Raw genomic sequence first — 18,487 nt, forward strand, 5'->3', positions numbered from 1 at the left:
AGGATGAACAGATGGTCGTGGTGGAGGACGTGAAGACGACGGACAAAGGGGAAACAATGGTGGTGGAGGAGGAAGAGAAGACGGTGGTGGAGATGGTGGTGCCGGAAGTTGAGGAGGAGATGAAGGAGGAAGAGATGGTGCTAGCGGAGGAGAAGAAGATGGAGAAGATGGAGGTGGCGCAGTAAGAGGAGGAGGAGGTAGAGGAGATGGTGGTGGAGGATGAAGAAGAGGGGATGGAGGAGGACGAGACGGAGGAGAAAACGGAAGAGGTGCAGGTGGAAATGCACGAAAAGAAGAGGAAGCGAGGGGGCCTCGCTCGCGTGGCGAGAGCGATCGCCTCACTCCTCCGCCGCGTGCTGCTTTGTGGTGGCAGGTCCACCGCCCAGTAGGGGTGGTGGCGGTGGTCGTGCATCGGTGCCAACCGTGACCACTATCACCACACTACCCGCCCACCCCGTGATACTCGCTACACACACCACACGGGTCCCCAGAGAGACGGTGCAACGTTCAGGTCCAGAATACCGAAGTATACCGGGAATCACCTGTACTTAAAAACACGTAAATTGATAACACTATAAACAATAACACTAAACATTAAACGACAAAAAAGCTACCAACTGGTTTTATAATTTATACCACCATAAACGGAGGTACGGTATTTTAATTTCATTTGAAGTATTATAATGGAACTCTACACATGTTTGTTAATTGTCCGTTCACTCGAAACGACGGTCGGATATGTGAACTGTGGGGGTCGAGGGTAAGAATGGCATTCAAATTTTAGAATGACAATTTGGTCGTTTTAGCAAATTACTGTACTTGAATGTATGTTATGTGCAAATGCAAATTGTTAGTCGTAAATGCGAGGGAGGGGTTAAGAGGTGCACGTTTAATCCAGTGTTAACATTTATTTTAGCATCATATTTAAGGACACTGTTGTTGATAAGAATTCGTCTGGACATGTTATGTGCCTTGTTCTACTCGATCAACCAAAATTAGTACAATGTCGGTCATACAGGAGTGTGATTTCATTCATGAGTAGTATTCACAGAGCCCCGATGACACTAACCTACCTAAAGTTATGGTTAAAAAAGTAATCTTGAGTGACTTAATTCTGAGCTCAGACATGATCATCGCAATCATTTCCAAAGACGTGTGGGGTCCTGCGAGAGCAGGTCCCGACTACAAACAGCTGGGCAGCAGAATCGGAAGTAGCTGCGTTGCCCTCGAAATGTGATGTTGCTGCTGTTGTTGCTGCTGTAGTTGCTTCTGTTGCTGTAATAAACGCAGGGAGGTGGTGTTCCGTGATGGGATGACGCCTTTGATTAAAGCCTCTGTTCAAACTCACCCGATTGACGCCCTTGATCGTCGCATTTTATCAACTCTGATATTGTATACTCTCACATGTTAAGCTCTATCATAGTGAAACATAATATTATAACCTATGAACTACAACCTATCCATTGTAACGCTGTAAAAGAATATTACCTATTGGGTTTCACTCCCTCGTCGAGAAGGCCGCTCTCTTTCTTTTATAAAGTTACATGCTAATTTCTCTGCATTCACTTTAAATCGAGGACAAAGTTTTTCCATTTATTCAAAATAAGGGCACAATTACACACTGAGATGCACTTACATATTCATGCATGAAGCACAATGGGCACAATACTCTTCGGTATGTTAATAGACATGCGGATTGTACCTTCCAAAATTAACAATCGAATGCAAATATCCTGAAAGACAAAGGATTGGATCCTAGGGGGGGAGTTATAAGGCGGCTCAGAAGCAGAGCTCAATGCCATTTCGAGAGGGAACTTGATGAGGTTGGACGCTCGACTCGTCGCTCTGCTGATCGCCCTTCAACCGCGAGACAACGCAGCCTGGCAAGCACAATTGCTGTGTCGACAGTTAGGCGACTTTGCGTCGGGAGAGTTCGTGGCGACATCTTCAGACGGGTTCCAGACATCGATATACCGTGAATCTCCAAGTAAGTGTCTATTTTCGCGGATAAACTCGTTCTTGTTTCAGAACTTAACAAAATCCAAAACTCAACGCTAAACATCCTTGCCGATAGCGTACTTTTGACTCGATAACACCGCTGCTGTTACTACGCTCACATGGAGCAGAGACGCTCTCCACAGCCCCACGCACACGGAGGCAAGAAGCCATTCAATTGCTCTGTGTGTGGGAAGACATTTTCATGGCCATCACATCTTCAGAGACACCAGAGAACACACACTGGCGAGAAGCAATTCCCGTGCTCTGTGTGTGGGAAGGCATTTGCACGGTCATCAACTCTTCAGAGTCACCAGAAAACACACACGGGCGAGAAGCCATTCCTGTGCCCTGTATGTGGGAAGATATTTGCACAGGCATCAACTCTTCAAACTCATCAGAGAACACACACGGGCGAGAAGCCATTCCTTTGCTCTGTGTGTGGGAAGACATTTGCACAGTCGTCAACTCTTCAAACTCATCAGAGAACACACACGGGCGAGAAGCCATTCCTGTGCCCTGTGTGTGGGAATACATTTACAAACTCATCACATCTTCAGAGTCACCAGAGAACACACACGGGCGAGAAGCCATTCCCGTGCTCTGTTTGTGGGGAGGCATTTGCACGGTCATCAACCATGAACAGGCATCAGAAGGTCCACAATGATAGGAAACTAAAATCAAAAGCTGAAATTCAAGGTGCTGCAATGAGTCCTGAAGAAGTTTCCACCTTCGATCCCATGCAGTTGGATCCCGAGAGATGGCTGGATGTAATGGAGTGGCTCGAGAGTCAACCAGAGAGCTCGGGGTGACTGACAAAATATTATCTCATGTGGTTATACCTTTTAATCCGTATCGAGTACTTTTGTGTGTTATTTGGACCATTTTTGTTTTACAGTTTTTGTGAGAGTTTAATGGCGTGCCCAGTTGTGGTTTGTAATGTTATCGGATTACTTGCCGAAGTGGTGTGATGAGCACTGGTTGTGAGAGGGTTCAATTGTAGTCGTTAAGTGTTCCTGTTGAGCTAAATTTGGAAAGCGTCTGTAGGTACATCTTTACTCAACATTTTAAACGTTTTAGTTTTCAAGTATATAGCTCTTTTTATTAATCGACTTTAGATTTCAGGATGTACATTGATGACGCGTTCGTTGGATATATGGCCTTGACTTCAACATAGACGAGCAGTGAACAAACGTGGTGAACTAATAAGGGCATCATGGGTAATGATACTTTAACGCGTTGGTATTCCTGGAACGGATATGGTTTGCATTGTACTGTAACTGTTTGAACATATGACATAATAAATATTCCATTCGAGTTTTGACGTAAAAGTGATTGCAGATGAATAGAAACGTATTTTAACAAATGTGTGTCCGTTTATTTATTTTATAATGTTTATAGCAAAAACGTGTTTTAAGCGAGTTTTAGGTGGAGGATCTTCGTCACACAAATCTGCCCTTAACCGGCAGCATCTTGGCTGTCTCTCCACTAACATGTGTCCCTGGAGGGGAAAGGTTCCCATTATAAATGTATTCGTAACGTTACGGTCCCTAATCATCAAGTATGACATGTGAACTGTAACACTATCAACGATAACAAAAATAGTTAAAATAAATAATCTATTAACTAGTTTCATCATTTATAACACCAAAAACAGAGGTACGGTATTATTAGTTTTTAACAAAATAAATGTTAAGTGAATGCGAACCGGGGGTAGGATATGCAAGATTTGAACCTCATTACAATGATTAAAATCCCACTGTAGTCGTATTAGAATTAAACTGTCCACTGTTGGATTAATGTCATGTTAATTTAATCGAATAGCTATATACGCTATGTAAACAGATAAAGTGTATAACAATCACATATTATAACATAATTGCATTTCATATGATTTGAAAAACATACGTTCATTTAAAAAAAAAAACTGAGAATTTCGTGTATAATAGTGTACGTGCAAGCGAACTGTGCTCGTATGTACGTATGTAATATGCATCTATGGCCTTTGGACATGCGAACCGGTGGTCGGATATGCGAACGGGGGGGTGCAGGATTATGATCGGATTAAAATGATTAGAATAACACTATGGTCGTATTAGAATTACACTGAGCTAGAATGTATGTTAAATGTAGATGTACATCGGGAGTCGTAAATTCGGCCTGGGTGGTGCCAGATTTAGAATCGCATCAAAATTATTAAAATCGCAACACGGTCGTATTAGAATCAAGCTGCCCACTGCTGGTAGAATGTTCCATCTCAATGGAACCGAATAGCAATATACATCTTCTTGGTTCTTTCGGTAAAGTCACGTAGAAGGGAAGTAATAAAATAATAAAAATAAAACATAATAAAATAATTCTCACGACGTTTCGGCCACAACGCAAGCAGCCGTCCTCAGGTGGAGAACAGGTCCGTCAAGTAGACGGAGTCTGTATGTCACGCTCCAGGCTTGGAGCGACTCTTTATGCTGCGATGGAGGAGCGAAGAGCGTCTTGACAAAATAATTTGCATATCAAGAGGATTTTAGCATATTTATGGGAAATGCAGATATGCGATTAGCACTACTTGTGAAATGCGTAGGAGGTTTGGCGAGGGGTTTAAAGTCATTATGCCCGTGCATTATGCAGGATTAGCAGCATCAAAGGGAGGGAGTAAGGTCAGAATTAATAATATACAGTATTGATATTGGGCGTGGAGCCTACAAGCACAACCTTGCGCATTTTGACCTGGTTCTCGACGCCCGTCCCGCGCCCATGGTGAAATCTTGTGCATTTCGGGGCGTCAAGGGCTCGCACCACAGCCTTGAAGGATTAGGCAGGTCCCTGACTTCTTTTGAAGAATATGACCAGGCTCCAGGCACCGGTACCTCGAACGTGGCGGATCCGTGAGGCACCCCGGGCATCAGGGGCTCAGAAACTGTGGGCGGCAGAACACATTTCCTTTGGAGTACGGTTTCCCTTGCCGAGCGCCCCACCACGTCGGACACACCAGACTTGGGCTGTACAGGACATGGGGATGAGCCGTCTGGGTGGGGACGGACAAGTCTTGAGGCGGGATGGGTGGACGAACCAACGGCGACGCCCTATCTGTATTCATACACACTGCAGCCGTTTCACCTCTATGACTTCAGCTGTATCATTATAAACGATATCACTCAACATTAAATGACTATAAACTGGTTTTCTAATTCATTACACCATAAACGGAGGTACGGTATTCAAATCTCATTAGAAGTATTATAATCGCACTCTGCTCATATGTATGTAAAGCGAACGTTCCATCGAACCGGGGGTTGGATATGCAAACTGGGGTGGGGTGCAGGGTTAGAATCGAATTCAAATTCCTAGAATAACAATATTGTCGTATTCGCATTTTACTGTGCTTGACTGTATGTTAAGTGTAAATGCAAATTGTTAGTCGTAAATGCGAGGCAGAGGTTAAGAGGTGCATGTTTAATCCAGTGTTAACGTTTATTTTAGCATCAAATTTAAGGACAATATTGGAAATAAAAGTTCGTCTGCACGTGCCTTGTTCGTCTCGATCAACCAAAATTAGTACAATGTCGGTCATAAAGGAGTGCGAGTTCTTTCATGAATAGTATTCGCTGAGCCCCCAGATACTAACCTACACACAGTCATGGTTAAACAAAGTAACGTTTAGTCACTTAATTCTCAGCTCAGACATGATCATCGCAATCATTTCCAAAGATTTGTGGGGTCCCGCGAGAGCAGGGCCTGGCTACAAATAGTCGAGCAGCAGAAACAGCAGAATCAGAAGTAGTTGCGTCGCCCTCAAAATGTGTTGTTGCTGCTGCTGTTATTGTTGCTGCTGTAGTTACTTCTGTTGCTGTTATGTATTGGGTGGTGGCTCATTTACTCATCACCACCCATAATCATCAGCATCAACACCCATTATCATCACCAATCATCATTATCACTATCAACTCACCATCACCAACCATCGTCACCACCACCACCACCCAACCATCACAACCAACATTCATCATAACCACCACCAATCATCCATCATCATCAACACCCATAATCACAACAACCCATCATCATCACCACCCATCATCATAACCTCACCAATCATTACCACCACCCATGATCATTACTACCACCCATCATAATCACTACACATTATCATCACCAACCATCATCATTACCACCCTTCATAATCACCACCCATCATCATCACCACCATCCATTATCAAGAAACAGCATCATCACCACCCATCATAAATTAACAAATACACACAGCTACAAACATAGATATGTAACCTGACACAGACATAGATAACAGACACACACAAATAAACAATCTCATTAACAACTTAATCATAAAAAGCCCATATTACCACTGCCAGGATAGGTGCACACAGACAAATCCTTTACACAATAATAATTTACATGGAACTCAAATTCACACTTAGTACAACCACCTCACTCACTTAAATATAACTACAGACCAAAAACTCTTAATAAAAAACCTGAATTTAAAAGTAAATAAACCAATGGGATGGTGTTTATACGCTTGAAATGTAATTAATGAAATGCAAGTTAATAATTCCTATTAAACAAAAAATAACTACGAAACAGTATGAAGCCTGAGGCCTAGGTATATGCCAGGCCTGATGGCCAGGCATCGCTTCAGTCCTCGCCGCAGTAACGGCGACATCAAAGACAGCACAAAGCGAGGGGGCAAATGTTTAATGTCGAACAGAGGGCTCTGCTGTTTCCAGTGACGCACACCACCCGCACTGCACCACGTGGTGCGCCCGCCAAGCGCGTGGGGGCGGAGCCTCGCTGTAGTGACGTCACCTCTGTTACGTCATAGCCACGCCTCCACCCGCAGTCGAGAGGAATGCGCACGAGTGAGCAGCAGCAGAAGCCTTTGCAGAGCGAATCGTCAACGAGGTGAGCGTCCCTATGGGAACCTCATTTGCCAGTAAAAATATGATAATTGTTTTTTACCCTTCTATCTGGCAACAAAACTGACACCTTTTTACAGTGCGCCTTTTGGCGTCATCAGGTCCAACCCATGTGAGACTAGGCTCTAAGGAAAGCTGTCTCGGGTGTGGACCAATCAACTTCAAGGACAGTGCACATTATCAGAGTTATGTTCTTTTGTTTGTATTATGACTGCAGGTATTGCGGTCTATGCAAACATGACTCCTTGTAAAAAGGTGTCAGTTTTGTTGCCAGATAGAAGGGTAAAAAAAACAATTATCGTGAGCGTCCCTGTTGACGATGTGTGTTGTTTATTTTTATTGCACGTTTTGACTACAAACTAAAGCTTCATTATTTTTGTGTATGTTGCTATTTGGATTTTCTGCAACCAAATTAGGACTATTAGTTAGATTACTTGGCATGCTCTGATATGTTGCTGTTACTGTCATTGTTTAGACCCAAAGCAAGTTAACATTTAAAACGTTCATAACTAACCTGTTTAAATCTCATATAATATGATTAACATGTCTATAATTATTGTGTTCTGATTGCCTGCATAATTGTGCCCTGCATTACATGTATTGAATGTTATCCAACACGGGGGAGGAGTCTACCTTTTAGTTCAGACCCGAGCTGCTGCCATAGACGTCTCCTATCTGTGATGTCACAGCCACATGGGCGGTACCTCTGACATCACGTGACCTACGACGTCATTCTCGGGTTATAACAAATGATTTAAGTATGGTCATTTGACCCCAATGACCTACAAGACATAGGGGGGCCTTTATCAAGCAGTAGATTAATACAAATGGGCTGTGCATCAACATGCTTGTTTGGATTAGAGGTTAAACATCACGGTTATTTCTGGCGATTATGTTTAATGCAATAGGCAGTTGGAATAAACATGTTCGCGTGGGTGGATGAGTGAGTGATCTGACGCACGCGTGAGTGGGCAAACAAGCGAGTGAGTGGACTTGTAAAACAAACGGCACGAAAGTGATTTGATTGGTACAGCGAGTGGTCAAATATGTAATAATTGAGAAGATGAGTGATTCAAAAGGTTGCTAAATCTGAACGTTTTTACAACCTCCCCAGGCCCTCCAACATCAAACAGAAACTACTGCTTCCCAACAACATGGACAGACAACGCAAGTGGGCTGACATCTTGGAGGACTATGATGGTAAGTCCCAGTTACCTGTATCAAGTGGCTTTTATGCAGAGAAGGCAGCTCCCTGGTTAATTATTTTTAGTGGATGTGGCTTGGTGGTGATGGGAAGAGGTAAACGGTCAAGGGTGGCAGACAGCATGGATTTAGAACTGCGTTTCAGCCATATTGGTTTAAATTGGGGTCTCAACTTTATGAAATTGATGATCTCAACATGCTTACAAAAATATGACTTGTAATGTTTTACTGCCATGTGACTAATGTTTCTCAACAGCAGGTCATGTTATGTGTTAAGAGGTAATTACAAGAATCTCAGAATTAGTTGTGTGAATATCCACGTGCTTCGTTCTCTAATACATTACTCGTCCTTTGAATTAATTTTGTTTTCCGTAGCCCGGGAGTCATGGCGCCAGTCGACCACGTGGGGGGACATTATGGATGAAGTGGACCCTTTCCCAGGCCAAAGCTATGAGAATCGTTCCCCAAAGGTGTGTATGGGGTCTATGGGAGTCAAACACCACATTCTCTCCACACTCCCACACCATTGCACCAAAACATCGCTACACCTCACATCACCACACAATCTCTTCACATCACCTTTCTCATCACACCACACCACCACCAACTCAATACAATATACTCTTAGGTTTTTTCGGTAAAGTCACAGACGTGAGTATGATTCCTTGCAGTCACGAAAGCTTCAATTCGAGAATCAATACAATAGCATAGAGCCTCATAAAGCGTCAATACCATCACAAGGCACCGTCTCTCCAGAACATTCCACAATTTCACCTCTCCGTATCACAACACCATCTCCCAACACCATCACTCCATCCCTCCATCATCACCTCATGCCATGAGTTAATGTGCATGTTTTCATCCGTACATAGATGTGCCAGTATGCATTTTTGTTTGTCTATGTGCCCGTCCATGTTTGTGTGCCTGCGAGAATATATTGTGTCCTGAGTGCGCATGTCTGAATGGTCATGTGCTTATCTTCGCGTGAACAGAGGAGCATTGGGGAGGTGAAGAACTTCAGCGGAGTGAAGCGTCTCCAGGAGGACAAGCACCTTGCGAAGGAGAAATGCACAATGGAAGAGAAGCGACCTAATGAGGTGAAGCGCCTCGCCAAGGTGAAGCACCAAACGGAGCAGAAGTGCCTTCGAAATAATATCCTCAACGACGTAAAACGCGTCATGGAAAAGCGCCTCCTTGAAGAAACGCGCTTCATGGAGGAAAAGCGCCTTCGCGAGGTGAAGCGTCTCAAGGAAAAGCATCTAGAGGAAGAGAAGCGCCTCATAGAAGTGACGCGGGTCAAGGAAGAGAATCGCCTCATGGAGGAGAAGCGGGTGGAAGAAGAGAAGCGCCTTGTCGAGGAGCAGCGCCTCATTGAGGTGCAGCGAGTCGAGGAAGAGAAGCGCCTCATGGAGGAGAATCGCCTCTTTGAGGTGAAGCGTCTCATAGAGCTGAAGCGTCTTGAGAAAAAAAATAAGCGACTTGAGGAGAGGCGCTTTCGCAAGGTGAAGCTCCTCGAGGAGAAACGTCTCATGCAGGAGAAGCGCCTCGTTGAGGTGAAGCGTCAAGAGGAGGAGGAGGAGCACTTGATGGAGGAGAAGCGTCTTGTGGAGCTAAAGCGCCTCGAGGAGGAGGAGCGCCTCGCCAAGATCAAGCGACAATGGCTCCAGACCGATACCACCAGCAGCACCACCACTACCACTGCCACCACCACTGCCGCTACCACCGCCGCCACTGCCACCGCCACCACCACCACCACGTCCTCCAATCCTGTGTGGGGCCCAATTGCTCCGAGCTTTGGAGAAGAGGGCTTCCAAGAAGACAAAGCAAACTTCGGAGTCGCTGAGCCACGGTAAACCACTCTGCGTGTGCGCCCTGTGCGGTTATTTTTGTTATTTATTGCCATGCTTCTCACGCAGCATCAGCCTTACTCGGTCTCAAGACTTTTTTTCAGGAGGATCCTGCCAAGTTTGCTCGCATTTTTCAAGAAAGTTGCTACTGTTTGCGATCCAAATTTAACAATTTGCATTGCTTGTGTGGGTTTAGTAACAGGGAGAAAGCTGCAGAACCTTCCCAGAACAGGTGGCTGCATAATCCACACGGAGAATGTGGCCAAACGTGGAAATCAAACCCAGGTCAATGTTGCTGTGATGCACAGGTGCTCAAGCCCTGTCGTGCTCTCAAAATTCACAGACATTGCAAACCCCACGTGTACATTCTACTATACTGTGGACAGATTTATTTTTCATAACTGGTTTCTTGGTTAGACCACATAACAAAGTGGGCATATCTTCACCATGTAACCCTCCATCCACCGTGAGATTTTCGCTGTCTATCGCCTGTTGCCAGGCCAGCTGCCAATTCGCCTTGTAATGCACAGCGACAGCTACCACTGAGAGGGGTGTCCAATTTAAAACGCGATGAGATGAGAGATGCGAGAGGCTCATCGCATGCAATGCGCACTCTGAGATGCCTTCGACGTCAAAGGAGGTGGCTCTCTCGACCACAAATCACTGACGGACACTTTTTTTAAATCGTGGATGTGTTGAAGCGACCAAATTTTCGTGCACTCATTCTTCACCATTACAGTTCAGATCTTGCTTCCCGCCTTGGCTATTATTGCTGCCGCATTGACCACACAGATCCACACCCATTCCGTCACAGTGGACGTTCAGGATCTCTATCGATGCCATTTGAAATGCTTAGGACATTATGTGCAAGGGGTCAATTAGAATATACATATAGAATATGTTCAATCTAGATTTGAAGTTTTAGTGACTACAGGGATCCATATTCTTTGGTTATATCGGTAAATTCACGTAGGTATGAAATAAAATAAATTAAATTAAATCACGACGTTTCGATGGCCATGTCGTTATTGCAAGAACGTTTCTTGCTGTGGTTTTCCCACCTGATGATGATTGCTTGTGTTACAATCGAAACGTTGTGATTTAATTTATTTTATTTTATACCTACATGACTTTACCGAAAGAACCAAAAAAATGTCACTTCAAATTATTCAGCTAAATTTGCACAGCAACGCCACCCACTACTGTGATACTACAGCAGTCTGTGTGAGACACAGCTGCACCTATCTCAAGGATAGCCTGGCGCCATGAGAATGACAGCACCAATACTAAGCACACTCACTGGCCATGTCGTTATTGCTGTTTCTATTCAGCTCGAATTAATCCGCCACACATTCCACCCACGGACGATGGGGAGATGGCGATGTCTGCCGTAGCAGCAAGGTGGAACGGTGTCGTGTTTGACAGACAACCATCAGTTTTACCATGTCTAGTGGTGGTCTCCCTGTTACAGGTTGAGTCACAAACCGCACCTCTCCATAACAAAGGCTCAGCCTTTGATATGCAGTCTATTCTTAGTCGTAAGCCTCACCTTACCATATTAATAAAAGTATGCGGCCCTTGCCCCACCACCTTCTCCAACCATTATATAAACGAAGTGGCAGCTTCTGCAATCTCTCATTTACCTGATACAGCTGTCGTGGCTGTGACGGTTCCACCTGAAGACGGAAGCTTGTGTTGCCTCCGAAACGTCGTGATTTTTATTTTTTATGTTATTTTATTTTACTTTTTAATGTTTTTTTACCTACGTGACTTTACCGAAAAAACCTAAGAATATGAATCATTGCAGTCACGAAAGCTTCAAATCTAGAACGGTGTCGTGTTGTCTCTTCACAGATCTGAGCCAGCTCAGCCCTCCTCCTCACTCGTCCAGGCCTTTGAAGTGAAGACAGAGGTTGTGGAGAAGGAGACGAAGGAAGAGGTGAAGGAGATGGAGGATGAAGTAGAGACGGAGGAAGAGAAGGCAAAGGAGGACGAGATTGTGATGGTGACAATGGAGGAGAACACGGAGGGAGAGGAGAAAGACAATACGGAGATGGAGGACAAGGAGACAACAAAGGATGAACAGATGGTCGTGGTGGAGGTCATGGAGACGACGGACAAAGGGGAAACAATGGTGGTGGAGGAGGAAGAGAAGACGGTGGTGGAGATGGTGGTGCCGGAAGGTGAGGAGGAGATGAAGGAGGAAGAGATGGTGCTAGCGGAGGAGAAGATGGTGGAGAAGGATGAAGAAGAGGGGATGGAGGAGGATGAGACGGAGGAGAAAACGGAAGAGGTGCAGGTGGAGATGCACGAAAATAAGAGGAAGCGAGGGGGCCTCGCTCGCGTGGCGAGAGCGATCGCCTCACTCCTCCGCCACGTGCTGCTTTGTGGTGGCAGGTCCACCGCCCAGTAGGGGTGGTGGCGGTGGTCGTGCATCGGTGCCAACCGTGACCACTATCACCACACTACCCGCCCACCCCGTGATACTCGCTACACACACCACACGGTTCCCCAGAGAGACGGTGCCACTGGGACCACAACTGGGGAATGAAGCTGAGCAGCAGATGCCAGGACCACAGCGGAGAATGACTGCTGCCAGGAGACCTCACATCACACACACACAGGATTATGTCATTAGCATAGCCGGCCCCACAATGGGCCCCTTCCATGCTGGTTTTCATCCAGGCAGTCCTCATGGGATGACCTTGCCATGGTTTCCAGGACATGGTCGTATTAGCATTTTATTGTGCTTGAATGTATGTTATGTGCAAATGCACATCATTTGTCGTAAATGCGAGGGAGGGGTTAAGAGGTGCACGTTTAATCCAGTGTTAACATTTATTTTAGCATCATATTAAATGACACTGTTGTTGAGAAGAATTTGTCTGGACGTGGCACGTGCCTTGTTCTACTCGATCAACCAAAATTAGTACAATGTTGGTCATACAGGAGTGTGATTTCATTCATGAGTAGTATTCACACAGCCCTCATGACACTAACCTACCTAAAGATATGGTTAAACAAAGTAATCTTGAGTGACTTAATTCTCAGCTCAGACATGATCATCGCAATCATTTCCAAAGACGTGTGGGGTCCTGCGAGAGCAGGTCCCGACTGCAAACAGCTGGGCAGCAGAATCGGAAGTAGCTGCGTCGCCCTTGTTGTTGTCGCTACTGTTGTTGCTGCTGTAGTTGCTTCTGTTGTTGTGATATACGCAGGGAGGTGGTGTTCCGTGATGGGATGACGCCTTTGATTAAAGCCTCTGATCAAACTCACCCGATTGACGCCCTTGATCGTCGCATTTGATCAACTGTGATATTGTATACTCTCACATGTTAAGCTCTTTCATAGTGAAACATAATATAACCTATGAACTACAACCTATCCATTGTAACGCTGTAAAAGAATATTACCTATTGGGTTTCACTCCCTCGTCGAGAAGGCCGCTCTCTTCCTTTTCTAAAGTTACATGCTAATTTCTCTGCATTCACTTTAAATCGAGGACAAAGTTTTTCCATTTATTCAAAATAAGCGCACAATTACACACTGAGATGCACTTACATATTCATGCATGAAGCACAATGGGCACATTACTCTTCGGTATGTTAATAAACATGCGGATTGTACCTTCCAAAATTAACAATCGAATGCAAATATCCTGAAAGACAAAGGATTGGATCCTAGGGGGGGAGTTATAAGGCGGCTCAGAAGCAGAGCTCAATGCCATTTCGAGAGGGAACTTGATGAGGTTGGACGCTCGACTCGTCGCTCTGCTGATCGCCCTTCAACCGCGAGACAACGCAGTCTGGCGAGCACAATTGCTGTGTCGACAGTCAGGCGACTTTGCGTCGGCAGAGTTCGTGGCGACATCTTCAGACGGGTTTCAGACACCGATATATATCGTGAATCTCCAAGTAAGTATCTATTTTCGCGGATAAAATCTTAAACGTGACCGTCGTCAAATTTACGGGATTTTTTTGCGTCTCGGTTAGACGCGAGCGTCGTTCTTGTTTTAGCAGTTAACAAAATCCAAAACTCGACGCTAAACATCCTTGCGACCGATAGCGTACTTTTGACTCGATAACACCGCTGCTGTTACTACGCTCACATGGAGCAAAGACGCTCTCCACAGCCCCACGCACACGGGGGCAAGGAACAATTCAATTGCTCTGTGTGTGGGAAGGCATTTTCAAGGTCATCAAGTCTTAAGAGACACCAGAGAACACACACGGGTGAGAAGCCATTCCTGTGTTCTGTGTGTGGGAAGGCATTTGCACGGTCATCAAATCTTCAGAGACACCAGAGAACACACACGGGCGAGAAGCCATTCCTGTGCTCTGTGTGTGGGAAGACATTTGCACAGTCATCACATCTTCAGAGTCATCAGAGAACACACACGGGCGAAAAGCCATGCCTGTGCCCTGTGTGTGGGAAGAAATTTGCAAACTCATCACATCTTCAGAGTCATCAGAGAACACACACGGGCGAGAAGCCATTCTTGTGCTCTGTGTGTGGGAAGACATTTTCACAGTCATCACATCTTCATAGTCATCAGAGAACACACACGGGCGAGAAGCCATTCCTATGCCCTGTGTGTGGGAAGACATTTGCAGACTCATCAACTCTTCAAACTCATCAGAGAACACACACGGGCGAGAAGCCATTCTTGTGCCCTGTGTGTGGGAAGGCATTTGCACGGTCATCAACTCTACAAGATCATAAGAAAACACACACGGGCGAGAAGCCATTCTTGTGCCCTGTGTGTGGGAAGGCATTTTCACAGTCGTCACATCTTAAAAGGCATCAGAATGTCCACAATGAATGGAAACTGAAATCAAAAGCTGAAATTCAAGGTGCTGCAATGAGTCCTGAAGAAGTTTCCACCTTCGATCCCATGCAGTTGGATCCCGAGAGATGGCTGGATGTAATGGAGTGGCTCGACAGTCAACCAGAGAGCTCGGGGTGACTGAAAAAAATTACGTCATGTGGTTATATCTATTAAGCCGTATCGATAACTTTTGTGTGTAATTTTGACCATTTTAGTTTTACAGTTTTTGTGAGAGTTTATTGGCGTGCACAGTGGTGGTTTGTAATGTTATCGGATTACTTGCCGAAGTGGTGTGATGAGCACTGGTTGTGAGACTGTTCAATTGTAGTCGTTAAGTGTTCCTGTTGAGCTAAAGTTGAAATGCGTCTGTAGTTAGATCTTTACTCAACATTTTAAAAGGTTTTTTTTCAAGTATAAAGTTTTTTTTGGTTGGTAATAATCGACTTTAGATAGTCGATTTCAGGATGTACATTGATGACGCGTTCGTTGTATATATGGCCTTGACTTCAACATAGACGCAGAGTGAACAAATGTGGTGAACTAATAAGGAAATCATGGGGAATGATACTTTAACGCTTTGGTATTCCTGGAACGGAAATGGTTTGCATTGTACTGGAAATGTGTGAACATAGGACATAATAAATATTCCCTTCGAGTTTTGACGTAAAAATGATTGCAGATGAATAAAAACGTATTTTTAACAAATGTTTGTCCGGTCTTTATTTTATAATGTTCCTAGCAAAAACATGTTAAGATAATTTCAGGTGGAGGATCTCCGTCACACAAGTGTGCCCTTAACCGGCAGCATCTTGGCTGTCTACCCGATTAACACGTGTTCCTTGAGGGGAAAGGTCCCCGTAGTTAATCGTTCATCAACGTAACAGTCCCTAATCCCGAAGTGTGCCGGGGATAAACTGTACACTATAACATGTAAACTGTAATACTATAAACGATAACACTAAACAGTAAACGATTACAAACTAGTGTTTTAATTTATAACCATATAAACGGAGGTAAGGTATTATAATATCTTTAGAATCACAGTGTGGTCGTATAACAATCACGCACAAACCCATTATAAACTCATGAGATTATGAATCGTTACAATTATTATAACAATCACAAATTGTGAAAAAGCGAAATTCCCACAAGCAAAACAGCACGCTCACGTGACGAATTCTTAAACAAACTGCAACACTCAAGTGACAGAACTCAACAAAAAAACGCCGCAATGAAAAGAACAACATCAATGGACAAATCCTAAAAACAGACAACACACGCACGTTAGTATCTGTTAGAAGAAGACAACACCTAGCACCTTCAACTATACACATCATACAGCCAACTCGTAAATGGGGCGGTATATGACAGCCTTCCCTGCTGTCGACGGGGCCAAGCAGCGAGTGTTTAACTCCAATGTTTCAGAATCCGTGTCATCACATGCCTACAGCGCCTTAGCCAAACTACATCTCCCCAACAAGGCAGCCTTCCCTATGCTGTGTATTTTAGCAGTATATTTACGGACGCACTTGAAGATAACAATTCGTCTAGAAAAAGGTAGGCGACTTGTTCTACAAACACGATTTCAAATTTATATCCGAAAGAAGTATGAGTTCATTCATGAGTAGTATTCACTGAGCCCCGATGGCACTAACCTACACACAGTTATAATTAAACAAAGTAAACATTAGTCGCTCATCTCAGCTCAGACATGATCATAGCAATTATTTCCAAATCCGTGTCGGGTCCCACGAGAACAGGGCACGGCCACAAACTCTCAGATTGAAGAAGAAGTCGCTGCTTTGCCATCGAATGGTTTCGTAGCTGCTGTAGTTGCTTTTGTTACTGTTATATCGGCAGCATGTTGGTGTCCCGTGACACCAACCTACCAGACCAACGCCATCGATCGACCTCTTGGATATACTCTCACATTGTAAATTCTCACACTGTGAACTTTAACATTATGAACTTCAACAATGGTAACTTAAAAACATTCACATATACATTTGAAGAATCTACAAATTACTGAAACTAGTGTTATAGTAAACTCTAAATTTGTGAACTCTAGAAATATAACCTATGAGCTATACATTATAACGCTATACAATAACATTATTAACTAGTGTTATAGATTAGAACAACCTACATTGAAGTGTGATATTCTAATCGCATTCCAATTATTCGAATCACTCCGTGGTCCTCTTCCAATCACACTACGGTCGTAAGTATGTAACATGCATGCATGTAACATTTCTGTTCGAGTTAGTATATGTGCATGTAACATGTATGCATGTAACATGTATGTATGTAACATGGTACATGCATGTATGTAACATGTATGTATGTAATATGGACGTGCGAACCAAGGGTGTGATATGTGAAACGGAAGGTGCAGGATCAGGATGGGATTAAATGTACTTGAATAACACGTTGGTGGTATTAGGATCAAGCTGTCCACTGCGGGATGAATGTTCCATCTCAATGGAATCAAATAACAATATTCAGTATGAATATGTTAAATAATCGCACAAACCCAATATTAGCCCGTGAAATTATGAATCGTTACAATTGTAATGACTCGTTTGATAAAAGTATTTGATCAAAGTTTGTTATCCCATCACGGAACACCACTGGAACTGAAGCATATTAAGCAGCAACAACAGCAGCAGCAGAAGCAACAGCAGCAACTGCAGCAGCAACAACTGCAGCAGCAGCAGCAACTGCAGAAGCAGCAGCAACTGCAGCAGCAGCAGCAACTGCAGTAGCAACTGCAGCAGCAGCAACTGCAGCAACAGCAGCAACTGCAACAGCAGCAACTGCAGCAGCAGCAACTGCAGCAGCAGCAACACAAGTCTGACCTTAACCGGCAACGTCTTGGCTGTCTCCACCATCAACATGTGTTCCTAGAGGGGAAAGGTCCCCGTTATAAATAGTTTAGTAACGTTCCGTTCCCTAATTCCGAAGTATACTGGAGATCACTTGTACTCTAAAACATGTAAACTGTAACGCTTTAAAGATAACATTAAACATTAAACGAATATAAACTATTTTTTTAAATATAATTTATAATACCGTAAACGGAGGGACGTATTAGAATATCTATACTCTGGTTCTTTCTGTAAAGTCACGTAGGTATAAATAAAACAAAATAAATCACGACGTTTCGGACGCAACACAAGCGCCCCAACGATGTCTGCAGCAGACATCGTGCTGCTCGCAGCAGACATCGCGGATATCGCGATTCTCACCTGAAGACGGGCGCTTGTGTTTCGTCCGAAACGTGATTTACCTTGTTTCATTTCTACCTACGTGACTTTACCGAAAGAACCAACGAGTATTAATTCCTGCAGTCACGAAAGCTTCAAATCAATATTAGAATATCATTAGAAGTATTATAATCCAATGTGATCGTATTAGAATCACACTGCACATATGTATACATGCGAACCGGGGGTCGGATATGCGAACTTGGGGATTAGGATCGGATTAAAATGATTAGAATTACACTATGGTCGTATTAGAATTACACTGAGCTAGAATGTATGTTATATGTAGATGCACATCGGGAGTCGTAAATGCAACCTGGGAGGTGCGCGGTTTAGATTCGCATCAAAATTATTATAATAACAACGTGGTCCTATTAGAATCACGCTATCGACTGCTGCTGATGTTTGGGTGGC

At 44.1% G+C, this 18,487-nt stretch overlaps 1 protein-coding gene and 1 pseudogene across 4 annotated transcripts in view; one reads left to right on the plus strand and one right to left on the minus strand.

The window, feature by feature from the left end:
- The window catches only part of LOC133361284 (zinc finger protein 239-like), an 807,570-nt gene that overhangs the window by 626,321 nt on the left and 162,762 nt on the right, over positions 1–18,487 (minus strand). The window lies entirely within an intron of this gene.
- LOC133361346 (zinc finger protein 208-like) overlaps positions 1–18,487 on the plus strand; it is a 129,804-nt pseudogene that overhangs the window by 72,623 nt on the left and 38,694 nt on the right.

The sequence above is a fragment of the Lethenteron reissneri genome, chromosome 72 (assembly GCF_015708825.2).
Source record: "Lethenteron reissneri isolate LAM-NWPU_2019-01 chromosome 72, ASM1570882v1, whole genome shotgun sequence".
In the NCBI taxonomy this organism is placed as follows: Eukaryota; Metazoa; Chordata; class Hyperoartia; order Petromyzontiformes; family Petromyzontidae; genus Lethenteron; species Lethenteron reissneri.